General features: G+C 47.3%; 1 protein-coding gene across 1 annotated transcript in view; it reads right to left on the reverse strand.

Annotated features, from left to right (window-relative positions):
* Positions 1 to 13,422, reverse strand: part of IRAG1 (inositol 1,4,5-triphosphate receptor associated 1) — a 119,571-nt gene extending 106,149 nt beyond the window's left edge. Inside the window, exon 1 of the mRNA XM_060018489.1 lies at positions 13,339 to 13,422. The gene's annotated coding sequence lies outside the window, so the exon portion shown is untranslated. The remainder of the gene's footprint in view (positions 1 to 13,338) is intronic.
* Positions 13,423 to 13,706: the final 284 nt, after the last annotated feature.

Here is a 13,706-nt window from a genome sequence, read left to right on the forward strand (position 1 = left end):
CATCAGAGCGTACCATTGTCGCTGACGCTTTAGGGACATCTGCTCACTCAATCCCCCGACTGCACTAGGAGGAAGAAGTTATTTTGCAGATGAGGAGACTGAGACCCAGTGCCCTGTGGCGACTCCTCCAGAGCAACAGAGCTGAGGGTGACCAGGCAGGACTGGAAACCAGTAAGAGCCCGTGCTGTCCCCACTCTGGCCACCGTCTGCCTCCCAGCTTTTGGAGCTGACCTGGCCCCCTTAAAGCCTGCCTCGGCAGTCCTGCAAGGGGTGAGGGCTTTCTAGATGCCGCTCAAGCACAAATGTCCCTAGCCAGCCTCTCCCAAAGTATGTCCTCTGCAACCCTCATTCTGGGTGATGCTATGAGCTCTGAAAATAAGGTTCCACATTTTGATACACTTGCGGATGACAGCATGAGGCAGGTTTCTGTCCTGTAGGCCTTCTCAGCCCTTAAGAAGCAAAGATGCAGGATAAATCTCCGAGAGGGAGAGAAAGTATAGATAGTTTCCCAGACTTATTTGACTACGGAACGTCAAATGGAATGACTATGGAATGACTCCTTTTTCAAGGAGTAGCTCAATGTGTCCTCCTCAAAGTACTGGTCAGAGATGCCCCCAAGCCCTCTAATTAGTGGGTATCCAGAGCTCAGGGAGCATGGTGGTTGTGACGTGGGCTCTGGAGCCAAGCTGCCTGGGATCACATCTCAGCCCTGCTGCGTAGTAGCTGTGTGATCACGGGCAAGTTATTTTAATCTATCTGTGCCTCAGTTTCCTCATTTGTAAAACATGGATGATGATAACAATGTAAATTATATTCTACACATAAGCTTCTTAGAACAATGTTCAGCACATAGTCAGCGTTCACTAGATGTTAGCTGGCATTTTCAATCCTTCTCGAGCCTCGCCCCCAGGCCAACAGTGGCCTCTGATATTATAAAACCTCTTAATGAAGATGGTGCAAAGCCAATTAAAAGACAGCTGTGGCTCCCTAGGAATAACCCTTCCTATCCTTGATGCCTGTGAAAGCCTCCTTTTATTTCTACTTCATTTTTTTCTCCCTCACAGACAGGCACATAAAGGTCAGAAGACCAAGATTCTGTACTCTCCTTACTTATTTTCCAGTGGGATCTCAAGTTTCCTTCCCTATAACATAGAATGTAGTAAGCCTCTAATCCAGGGGCCAGGCACAGAGCAGGTGGGGTTAGAGCACTAGGCAGGCAGAGGCTGGATGGTCAAGCCACAAGGAGAGAACAGCATGAGTGACAGGTTGTCACTTTCCTTCTGGGGAGATGGGAGAGGGGTCTATGACAAGGGTGCTTGGGTAATAAATTAGGGTAATTTACAGTAGCTGCTGCAACCGACCTAAAATCTTAGCTGCTTTAAGTGTGCATCTTGGGGACTAAGTCTCCAACTTGTAGCAACAAGTTCTAGGAGAGACCATCCTATATGGAATATATAGCCAGCAGTAAGTGGGTCTATGGAAGCCTAGAACTCCTGGATGACCTTGGCTGCCAAAACCATTCTCTGTTGCCCAGTTGATTCTCCCCTCCCCCTTACTGGAAGAGTAAGACCTTGGGGGAGGGCAGGCATTTGTCTCTGAGTTAATTCTCTCAGCTTTTAAAAGACTTCTCTGCAAACTCTGAGTCTCTAGTTGTTCACATCCCGGTTTCTTAATGTCTTGCCTCTGGGAGGCCTCAGGCCCTGCAGTAGCTGTTACTTGTCTCACTGATTCTCCACTTGGGGCAGAGATGGTTAGTGCTCCCTGAATATTCCTGTGTTCCCCTGCATTTCCCAGCCTCCCTTGCAGTTGACTGGGGCCGTATAACTAGCTCTGCCCAAGAGACTGGGTGTCAACTCTGAGTAGAGGAACGTAGGGCTGTGCCTCCTACATCTGCCTCTACCTCTGTTGAGATGGCTCTGGAGGCCAGGTGCTGCACAGAAAAACTGGAAGGACCAACTCAGAAGCAAAAGAGGTCAGACCCCTCCGCCTGGGACTGACTTCTCCACTGAGTGTGTGTGTGTGTGTGTGTGTGTGTGTGTGTGTGTGTGTATGGGGGTGGGGGAGGGGAAGAGGAGGGAGAACATCAGTTGGGTAACAGAGGAGGACACCTTTGGCACACAGGGCCGTCCAGGAATTCTTGGTATTTACACAGCCATTTAACGCTAGATGTTATCTTCCACATAGGATTTTCTGTTACTGAACTTCTTGCTGTAATTTGGGGTAACAGTGTGACCTATGATTCAGATATCCCCAGCGGTACCACAGGACAGTGTGGTAGACAGCATGTCTCAGGCTATAATACACACACAAATTACCTGCGGGTCTTGTTAAGCTGCAGATTCTGGTTCAGTAGTTCTGAGGCGGCACTTGAGAGTCTGCATTTCTAACAAGCTCCCAGCTGATGCTGTTGCTGCTCATCCCTAGACCATGCTCTGAACAAGAAGGTGAGGGGCCAGGGCTGACTCATCCATTATATCGGGTAGGAACAGCGCCTAGTGCCCATTAAAATGTTTTAATTGCTTTTAAGAGTCAGAAGGAAAAAAAATGAACTTTTAGGTTCATGTTTTAATAGATAACATTAATATATTTATCTTTACACCAACAGAGTTATAAATTTCATAAGCAAGAAGGGGCTCATGAAGTCAAAAATGCCTAGGGGCCAGGGACTTCCCTGGCAGGCCAGCGGTTGAGACACCGCGCTTCCACTGCAGGGGGTGTGGGTTCGATCCCTAGTCAGGGAACTAAGATCCCGCATGCCGCGTGGCACAGCCAAAAAGTAAAAAAAAAAAAAAAAAGCCTAGAGCCCACCAAAATCCTACTGTGGCCCTGGGGGCAGGGGTGGGGGCAATGGAAGGAGCTATGATATCTGTAGTGCGTAAGACTGTGAAATCTGAGGAATTCATGATAGGTGACACAGATCACGTGGCTCCATGGTCCTCTGGGAGGATCACATGAGATACAGAACGAGAATGTGCTACTGGGCAACAGAGAACGGTTTTGTCAGCCAAGGCCATCCAGGAGCTCTTGGCATTCATATACTCACTTAGTGCTGGCTATATATTCCATATACGATGGTCTCTTCTAGAATTTCTGGCTATAGGATGGAGATGGGCATTTCAACTTGCATTAGACTTAGTCCCCAAGATGTAGTTAGATGCTTACACCATTTTTCTGAGTCTCCTCAGTTCTCCAGATCTCCACGTAGGGAGCTCTGAGGGGTACCCAATGCCTCTTGGAGGCCCCCAAATTCTGGTGCCCCAAATCCCTTCCAAGGGACTTCCAGTCTTTTTGTCCCCGATCCCCACCCCACAGGACGCACTCATGTGCTCCTAGAGATGGAGGGCTGGGAGCAGCTGGCCCCATAGTGTAAGGGAAGAGGGACCAGGCTCCAGAGGCTGCTTTTGTTAGCGACAATGATCAGAGCAGCAACTGTCCAAAGCATGAGTCAAATGCCTTGTTAACAAAAAGAGAATGAATAAGCAGTCCCTTCAGCAGTAAATGTTTTCTTAAAAACACAGCCATCCATTTACTTTGGACCTGATGCCAGTTCTGACTGTTCCCAAAAGCACTGCATGGGCTTTTAGAGAATGGACAATAACAGCTGACCCTTCTAACACATCTGCGATCCTCCTTTGTCACAGATGCAGCATCTGACACAATTATTGCTCTGGGTTGGCCTCAATCATGCAATCACTGGGGTGAACCATTGGGCCTTGGAGGGTGAACTGTACACAGATGAGGAAACCAAGGTCTCAGAAGGGACCTTTGTGCTCAAGGGCACAAAATGAGTTGGAAGCAGAGCCAAGCCTAGGACCTGGGACCACTGCTTATATTCTGTCTTCATTTCAGCACCAGGGGTGGATATTGGAAGGCTTTTACTGTTTTCAGACCTGGGAGGGTTCATTCTTTTATTCACTCACTATCTACCAAGAACCACCTTAAACCTGCCATGGTTCTAGCCTCCCTTAATACTTCTCAATAAACCCATAATGATCTAACCTTTTGAAAACTCTTACTGGCCCAGCGTCTATCTCCTCCTGGCCTGATAGTTCCAAGTGTGAGATTCTATCTGTTGATGGGTTGTGTGTGTTTTGCATCAAGGGCAACCTAGCCTTGACCTTGCCACTTTCCACTGTGTAAACCCGAATGAACTAGTGAACCTCAGAAAGCCTCGATTTCTCATCAGTAAAATATAGATATTATTATTACCGATCTTACAAGGCATTGCAGAAATATGCGATAATGTATGTAAAGCATTTAACACTCTATGTAGCCGGTGCTCAATAAATGATAGCTGTGATAGAAATAAGTACATTATTATTACTCTTGTTATTGTCAAGTGAAACAAGCTCCTGGGGATTTCAGCAAGTTGAACCTCCCCGTCCAGGACTCTGAAAAGTCAGGCTTTCTTTGTTCCCGTGCCTATGCAACTTCTATGGTTTACAGACTGTAGGAGTCATGAGAGAGGGACAACTTGCAAACATTGCTGGATCTAAATGTGCCACATCCTTGAGGTAATCACCACACCCATCTTTCTCTGCTGAACCCAGCTAACCAGAGAAATAGTCTGCCCCAACCAGTGTAAGGTCCTGTGAACCCCAGAATTGTTGGGAATGTTGGCTCTACATGGGGACAACAGCAGGGAAACAAGGCTGCCGTCTGAAGTACAGCCATGTGAAAAACCACATGCAAGGGATATGATTAGTCATCTATGGAAGTAACCCAAGAAATTGTCTGTAAATGTGGCTGAAGAGATGGGAGGCTTGACCAGGATCTCCAGAAGGCAGGACAGGAAGACAATTATAAGCATGTGACGAGATCTTTTGGAGAGACTTTTGCTTTCAGCAATTTCCCCTTCTCTAAAAGGAACCCCTATATACAAGGGATGGCTCCCCACGGCCACATTGATACCCCATGTTCCTGTCACCTGACCATGGCTGATTGGTACTGACCCAACCAAGCTGGGCCCATCGGGGTCTCTCCCCCAAGACCTTGGACAGAGACTAGGAACCACTGGAACCTGGTCAAGATAGGAGCTGAGCCCTACTGCAGTGGTCTTTAGGGTGGGGTATGCACGCCCAGGGAATATGCAAGATGATCCAGTGGAATATGGGAAGACAGTTGGAAACTGTTATTTATTTTTACTTCCTTAGTATTAAATAAGTAGACTGGCAATGGTGCCTTCATTCAATGTTGAAAGGTCATTGTCACAACCAGTTTGTGAGATGTCCTGAGGGAACAGGGGAAATTCTCCAACGCTAAGGGACTGACATCGCACTCATGTAGTCATTTGCTTTCAGCGAAGTATGATATATCTTGAATGTGCCCAAATGGATTCATGAAATATATTTATCTAGTTTTAACCAAGCCAACCACCATAAAATGCGCAAGTGCCTTAAAAGCCTCCTGCAAAAAATGAGGAGTGAAGATATTACTACCACTAACACCACAAGCAACTCTCAAAAAAGTTTTTACAAACTGGTGGATCAAATTGAAAATTTCACTTAGAATTCAGTAAGTAAGGATACCCTTCTTCCACATCAGCTATCTGAGCTGGCTATCCTCTGCCTGGCCTCCCTCTCCCTGCCCTGCCCCAGGATCCATTCTCTGCTCCCAGATGACAACTATGGGATGCATCACTTGGGCTTCCATGCTTGCTGGCTGAGTTTGGCCAATGGGCCAGCAGGAGGTCGGGGGAGAGACAGGTTGGGCATTTCCTTCCCTGCCCCCTCCTTTCTTCCATGCTACATCTGTGGCAGTGGCTGTATCCCTCCCTAATTACAGCTCATCCTGGATGGTCCCTCTTCCCCGGCTCTTCACTGGCTTCCAATCACAATATTTTCTTCTCTCGCCCCTCCTGGGTAGGGCTAGTAACGGCTCCCTGCTGCTGCTAGATTGGGGGCGTACCTGGGCCTCATCCCTTGTGGTTTCCAAACGTCTATAAATAGTCCTTTGTTAAAGTCTCTTGAGCCAGTTGAGTTGGATTTGGTTCCTTACTGGGAGACTGATTGGTACAGTGGCTGGTTTAACCATGAGAGTCATTAAAGCCAGGGGTTCTCCAAAGTGCTGAGATCTTAAAATATAATGAGGCACAATTAATCACATTTCTCTTACTAAAGAATACTCTTTTAGGGCTTCCCTGGTGGCACAGTGGTTGAGAGTCCACCTGCCGATGCAGGGGACACGGGTTCGTGCCCCGGTCCGGGAAGATCCCACATGCCGCGGAGCAGCTGGGCCCGTGAGCCATGGCCGCTGAGCCTGTGCATCCGGAGCCTGTGCTCCGCAACGGGAGAGGCCACAACAGTGAGAGGCCCGCGTACCGCAAAAAAAAAAAAAAAAAACTCTTTTAAGGAAAGAAAAAAAAAAAAAGCTGCTGGCACTGTTAAAAACATTAAATTTCTAATTTTACATGTTTTATAAAATAACTCACATTAATACAGTAGCTCATGAATATAATTTAAAATAAATAAACATAAAAAAATAAATACACATAAATTAGAGATGCATACTAAAAATTTTTTTTAATTGATGAGATGAACCGTCAAAAACCCTTTGCTTTAGAGAACCCCTCTGCTCTAGAGAAAACACTGGCAAGTTCCTACTGCCAGGTCCCTAGCACTGCCCTGGGGGCTGTCTTCCTGGAGCCTATCGGTCTACTCCTTCCTTTGATTCTCTGAACTACCTTCCAACAAATCCCATCTTTCTACAGAAGACAAAGCGAACTCCAAAGAGAAATGCTTATCTAAAGTTCCCTGGGGAGAGACCTCTCCTGTGCTCTGGGGGAGTCTCTCTGTTGTAGGCAGAGATGGCTATCAGGCCACTTTATGGCCTACATGAAATACCCCTCAGAACTTTCCACCTTCTGAGCAAAATCTCCATCTTCCAGGCATTGTGGTCACTGGAAAGGGTAATCCCTCCCAATACATTAGCACACAGACATTCAGAATTACATACTTCAGTCTCTTGTGAGTTTGATTATCATGAGTCAGTCTCCATGTACATAATCAACTCCAGACCAACGACCAGGCTTAGAGATAGGTCCAGGACCCTGAATATCCCCAAGATCATGCTCCTTAGGGAGTCCTCTTGGCATCCACCCTCTAGATTCCTCCTAATAATACTCAGCCTCATCAGCATCACCTTCCATCAGGGACCAGTTTCCTGTTTCAGCTGGGAAACAGGAAACATGTCTTAGCTAAGAAGTCCAGAAGGACATTACAGTCTTTTTACCAGGGAACTAATCCCCAAACAAATTGAAAATATCATGGCAAGACAGCCCTTAGGGAAACATGACCATTTGGAGCCACAAAATAGAGAAGTTACCTGTGCTTGGTGTTAATCTGAGCTTAAATAACGGTTATCATTTATTGAGTACTTATACACATACAAGTACTGTAGATACATCAATCCATTCATCTTCACAACAACTCTTTGATCAAGTTATATCATTATCACCATCAGCCTCATTTTACGGTTAAGAAAAGTAAGACAGAAGTTAGATCATTTCCCCCAAAGTCACACGGTAAGTTGCAGAGCTGGGACTTGAATTCAGGTCATTTGATTTGACAACCTGAGGTCCCAACCTACTCCATGCTGCCTCTGTGGCAGATTGGGTGACCATGGCCATATCTATGAACTTTTCCAACACAAGCCTTGGTGAGTCAGAGTGACTCAAGACTCACAATGTAGGACATGGAATTTCCTGCCAATAAAAAGTTCATGGTTCTAGACTTGTATTTTCCAACTAAACAGAAGAAGGGTCTTGTTCATGGACAAGGTTATGAGACCTGATAAAGACAGTCACAGGCTAAAAGGAGACAAAAGAGAGATGCAAAGTAGAGCTGGCCTAGTGGAACAGCTGCCCCAGACTCCTGCCCCCAAAGCTCAGGGCCTCTGCTCTGAGCAGCAGTGCGGGGGCCTCCTGGGCTCAAACTGTAGGAGCAGGGACAAGGGCTGGACATTCTCACTCTGCACTGTGGCCTGGTGTATAAGCCACAGAGTGATGGGAATTGCTACAGATTGGGGATCTGATAGTTTTGGATTTGACATCCCATTCTTCACTTACTGGTTACTAGTTAACGGTCTTAGATAAGTGGCCTAACCTCCTTGAATCTGTTGCTCATAAATATCTCCCTTATATGGCCACAGTACAGACTTAATGAGCTATTATACACAAGATGCCTGGCATGTACAGCATGTCCAAACAAAGGTAGTTTCCTTCCCTCTCTTCTCTTGTCTATATGAAGTATCCCAGAGGAGAAAATGGTCATTTTCTCCCTCACTGGAGCTGCCTAAATGGAACTTGCATTAAAAAAAAGAAAAAGATCACACCAGATACTTCTAGTTGGATGCTTATCTTGTCCAGGGAAGCACTTGTCCTCAAACAGGTGCCTCTCAGGCATCTCAGGAGGAGAAAGGGTGACGTTCCATCAGGCAGAAAGCAGAGGAGCTGGGGTGCCTGCCCTCCTGGGACCACATGGCTGCCCTGAAGCTTAGCAACATGACTTGGGCCAGACCATCACTGCAGTTCTGTTAGAAGCATAACGCTTCTTCTCCATACGTGACTGTTCCTTCCGTGTGGAAGGAGTCTCAAAAATGTAAGACTCCTGGCTCTGCCCCCGGGGAATGGCTGTCTGATGGTGAGTTCAAGAAGTGTTAACATGAATAGTCAGCCCTTTCCTCTTCCCTTCCTCTTGGGACACACGTCCTGCTCTGCTCCTCCAGGCTCTAAGATTTAAAGGGGCCTGCCTCCCCTGGAGGGCACTACATAGGGCTGGGGGGTAAGTCTGCTCAATTCAATATTAGAAAGCCTGCTTGCCTTTGGAATGGAATGGAAACCACATTCTCCTATTAACTTTATCAGTCATAAGGGTGATATTAGGCTGACTTCTCGACGAGCATTAGAACTTAAGTGGAGGAAGAAGGTGTTTTTACTGAGCCTCCTTAAAGACCCCACCAGGTACCAATGGCCAGTCATCTAGAGCATAAGTCTGCTACTGCCCTTGGCGCATTAATGGAGGTGAGACTGGGACCCAGAATTACGGTCAGTCAGAGCCTCACAACCAGTCCAGAAGCGTCCTTGATGGAATCTCTGAGGGGGGACGGACAGAGGCCAGAAATAATAATACCTAATGTTTACTGGGTGCTAAGAGCAGACACCAGGCTGAGGGATTTAATCCTACAAAGTGGACACCATCATTATCTCTGTTTTACAGGAGAGGAAACCGAGGCTTGGAGAGGTTAGATGTGGCTCAAGGTATATAGCTGGTCAGTGGTGGAGTTGCATGGTCACTCCAGGGCCTGCGCTCTCCAGCAGGGCAAGATGCTGCCTCAAGCTCCAGGCACCAGCTGCCACTGTGATCACAAGGGAAGAGTTGGTCAAGGCCAAGCCCTCCTCCCAACTTGGAGCCGGTGCTCTTTTGACCACACCTGTTCAAACCTGCACACTAGGTTCAAACCCAGGAGAACAACTTGCCCTGATTTGCCTGGTTTTGCCTGACGTCTGGTTTTAGTACTGAAAGTCCTGCAGCACCTGCACTGCTGGGCTAACTCAGATGGACAGAAAAGAACTTAAAAGGCAATTCCGATGTGAGTCCATGTGTTGCGAGTTGAGTCAGTATCCCACTTAATATCGTCTTGCAGAACAAGCCCACACTCTAGGGTGTACTGCACAAGCCCACCTGGGAGCGCAGAGTTTCCAAACTCCACAAAAGGGACAGAAAAGCCATCATGTGTGTGCCACTGAGACAGGCCCCAAAGAAAAACCACATTTGCAAATGCCCAACGAGAGGAATGATGATTAAATTTTGCACAGCTAAAATTATTTGGTAGGATACAACCCCTTAAAAATCATGTTTTGAAGTATCTTTGATGACATGAGAAAATAATCATGATAGAATGTTCAGTTAAAAAAAAGCAGACTAGGGCTTCCCTGGTGGCGCAGTGGTTGAGAGTCCGCCTGCCGATGCAGGGGACACGGGTTCGTGTCCCAGTCCGGGAAGATCCCACATGCCGCGGAGCAGCTGGGCCCGTGAGCCATGGCCGCTGAGCCTGCGCGTCTGGAGCCTGTGCTCCACAACAGGAGAGCCCACAACAGTGAGAGGCCCACGTACCGCAAAAAAAAAAAGCAGACTACTACTCAGCCATAAAAAAGAACAAAATTTTGCCATTTGCAGCAACATGGATGGACCTGGAGAGCATTACGCTAAGTGAAATAAGTCAGACAGAGAAAGACAAATACTGCATGATATCACATATATATGAAATCTAAAAAATAAAATGAACTAGTGAATATAACAAAAAAGAAACAGACTCACAGATATAGAAAATAAACTAGTGGTTACCAGCGGAGAGAGGGAAGGGGGAGGAGCAAGATAAGAGTAGGAGATTAAGAGGTACAAACTATTATGTATAAAATAAATACGCTACGAGGATATAACGTACAACATAGGGAATATAGCAATATTTTATAACTATACATGGAGTACAACCTTGAAAAATTGTGAATCACTATGTTGTATACCTGTAACTTACATAATACTACACATCAACTATACGTTGGTGTTTAAAAAATTGAAAAAAAAGACTAAGATGTCCTTCAGTGGGTGAATGGATAAATAAACTGTGGTGCATCTAGATAATGGAATATTATTCAGCACTAAAAAGAAATGAGCTATCAACCCATGAAAAGATATGGAAGAATCTTAAATGCATATTACTAAGTGAAAGAAGCCAGTCTGAAAAGGCTACATAGTGTTTGTCTGCAACTGTATGACATTCCGGAAAAGGCAAAACTACGGAGGCAGTAAAAGGATCTGTGATTGTTAGGGGTTGGTGGGGAAGGATGAAGAGCTGGAGCACAGAAGATTTTTTAGGGAAGTGAAAATACTCTGTATGATACTATAATGGTGGATACATGTCATTATGCAATTTGTCCAAACCCATGGAATGTACAGCACCAAGAGTGAACCCTAAGGTAAACCACGGACTTTGGGTGATTATGATGTGTCAGTGTAGGCACATCAGTTGTAACAAATGTGCCACCCTGGTCGGGCTGCTATGTTGGGGGAGGCTCTGCATGTGTGGGAGCCAGGGGGATCTGGGAAATCTCTATGCAGACCTTCCTCTCAACTTTGCTGTGACTTAAAACTGCTCTAAAAAAATAGTCTTTAAAAAAAAATTTTTTTTTTTGGCTGCACCTCGCGGCTTGCAGGATCTTAGTTCCCCTACCAGGGATTGAACCCAGGCCACCACAGTGAGAGTGCCGGGTCCTAAGTACTGGACTGCCAGGGAATTCCCTTTAAAAAAATTTTTTTTCATCAGACTACAAAACCACACATGGTAAGGCCCTAGTTTTATAAAATATAGAGAAATATAAAGAAAGAAACACACCATAATATTAACAATATTTATCTCTGAGTGATAGGATTCCAGAGGGAACTTTTATTTCTTTATGTTTATTTCTGAATTTCTTACTTATACTTATTTCTATATTTTCCTAGAAAGTTTAGCAAAGAATACACATTACTTTTATTACCAGGGAAAAACTCTGAATAAGAATTATAAATTTAAAAGTACTGGGAAGAAAGTAATGAGAGGTGATTAAGCCCAGCTTTCTCTAACTCTTTTTTTACATCTGTAGCCGATTAGCAGAGAGGTTTTCTGTCTGGCTGGCTGACCTGTTTTCCTTCTCCCGTGGGGTGGGGAAGGCCCTCGCAGAGAAGGCAGGGTGTGTCCAAGGTCACGGAGTCGGTGTTGCCTCTGCATCTCAACCAGTGAGGCTGCCCTGGGCTGTCACCTGAATTCAGGGTCTGGCCTCCAAGGTTCATGGGGCAAATGCAATCCTCTTGGTTTTCCCATCATTTGGACGGTGATGCTCAATAACTGCCCGAGACCCTGGTTACTAACTAGAGGCAGGGTGGCATCTAACACTGGAAGTGCCCACTTTGGACCAAGCTGGCCTGAGCTGGAATCCCTGCTCATCACCTACAGACTGTGTTCCCTTAAGCATATTGCTTTACCTCTTTCATCCACAATGTCCGCACCTCTACCACAGGGATTAAATTAAATAACAGTTCTAGCACAGACCCTGGCACAAAGTCAATTCATATCCATTTTCTCTCCTGCTTCCTTTTGCTTTTACTACAAGAGAACTGAGTTCTCTATCTCTGTCCCCCTGCCTCAAAGAGCTCAAAGAGCAGAGTCTGGGGGCTCCTAAATCTCTCCTCCCCACCCATCAGGGCCTCTGTTCCTCCTCATCAAACAGTCCCTCTGCTGACTGCCAAGCCACAGAGAGGACGGCTGAGGGGCAGTCCAGAGTCCACCTGTCTCACCAGCACGTCACTGCCCCCTGGTGGGGACAACAGAACCCTTGGCCGGTCTGGCTCCCTAGTCCTCCCAGCCTAACAGCCCTGGGAAACTGCTTCCTTTTTCCTGTAGGAGACCCGTGGGCTGCTTTACTTCTCCAGAGACCCTCAAAGAGCAGTCTGAAGAGTGAGTGTTAAAAAGGCAACAGTTGCCAAGCTCTGGGAGGTGGGAGCGCCAGCCAGGGGTCCCAGATCCTGCCCTGTATTTACTCAATCCGCAGAGCATCTCCAGCCTTTTACAGCCGTTTACTGGGCAGGAGGGAGCAGACAACTGGGCCCCTCTCTGGCTTCTGGCTTCCACCGGCCTTTCCTTTGGAGAAAGGCAGCCCGAGTGCTGCTCACTCTAGGAATAGCTCTGACTCCGAGCTCCTGGAGGTGTGCAGGCTAGGGGCACAAGCAAGGCACAGGCAACCCCTTGAGGGTGCAGGGAAGGAGCACGGGGGCAAAGCTGGAGACAGGAGAGATGGGGACAGGGACAAAAATCAGGGGCTGTGACCAGAATACAGGATGGGAAGTGCAGGGACAGAAGCAGGGGCAGGTCAGTGGGGGAGACAGGGCTGGGCCATCACAAGGTCCAAGGTGGACAGGGGGCGGGTGGCACAGGGTGGGAGTGGGGGGCAGAGAGAGGCATAAGTAAGCACAGAGCAAGGGTGGGGAAGGGGTAGCAGGCGGTGTGGGGAAAGCCCTGACCAGCTGGCACGTAATCTGGGGACCCTCTATTGCTCCACAGGGGCCCACAGGAAATCTGGGGTTGCGGACGCCCAGCCAGAACCCACATTTGCACCCTCACCTGTGCATGCTTTACAACAGCAAGCAAAAGGAGCACAATTTAGTTAAGTTAGGACGGGCAAGATTCACTTCTTATTTGAAAATTATGACAGCAACAATAAAAATACTCGGCTGAAATGTCATCCAACCAAGCCAACTCCCCTGGAAAGTTAAAGTCAGGCGCCCCCATCCCAGCACCCTGTACCTTTAAGGAGGAGAAGTGTTCCCTTGCTCCCAGCTGAAGAGGCAGGTTATTCTTGGAGATAGCAACGACTTACCTAAAACTGAGTTATTCCCCTTTCCTCCTCCGGCCAGCCTCTCTTCACTCTGGGGAGCTTTTACCATTTAAGGTCAATGTTACATCTGGCTCCAGAGCTCAGAGCTGAGAAGCCTCTGGCTGCCGAGCCCCGCTGCCCGCCTCCTCGGAGAGGGGCTGGGACTTAGAGCCCAGAGCTCCTCAGGGACCCCTCTGGCCTGGCTCAGGGGGCTAACGGCAGGGAAGCTGGCCAGGCCACCCCGGGGCTCAGCGCACGCTGGGCCTGAGAGGCAGCAGCTGGTCCTGGGCCCCTCCCA

Source organism: Delphinus delphis, chromosome 8, assembly GCF_949987515.2.
Source record: "Delphinus delphis chromosome 8, mDelDel1.2, whole genome shotgun sequence".
NCBI classification, from domain to species: Eukaryota; Metazoa; Chordata; class Mammalia; order Artiodactyla; family Delphinidae; genus Delphinus; species Delphinus delphis.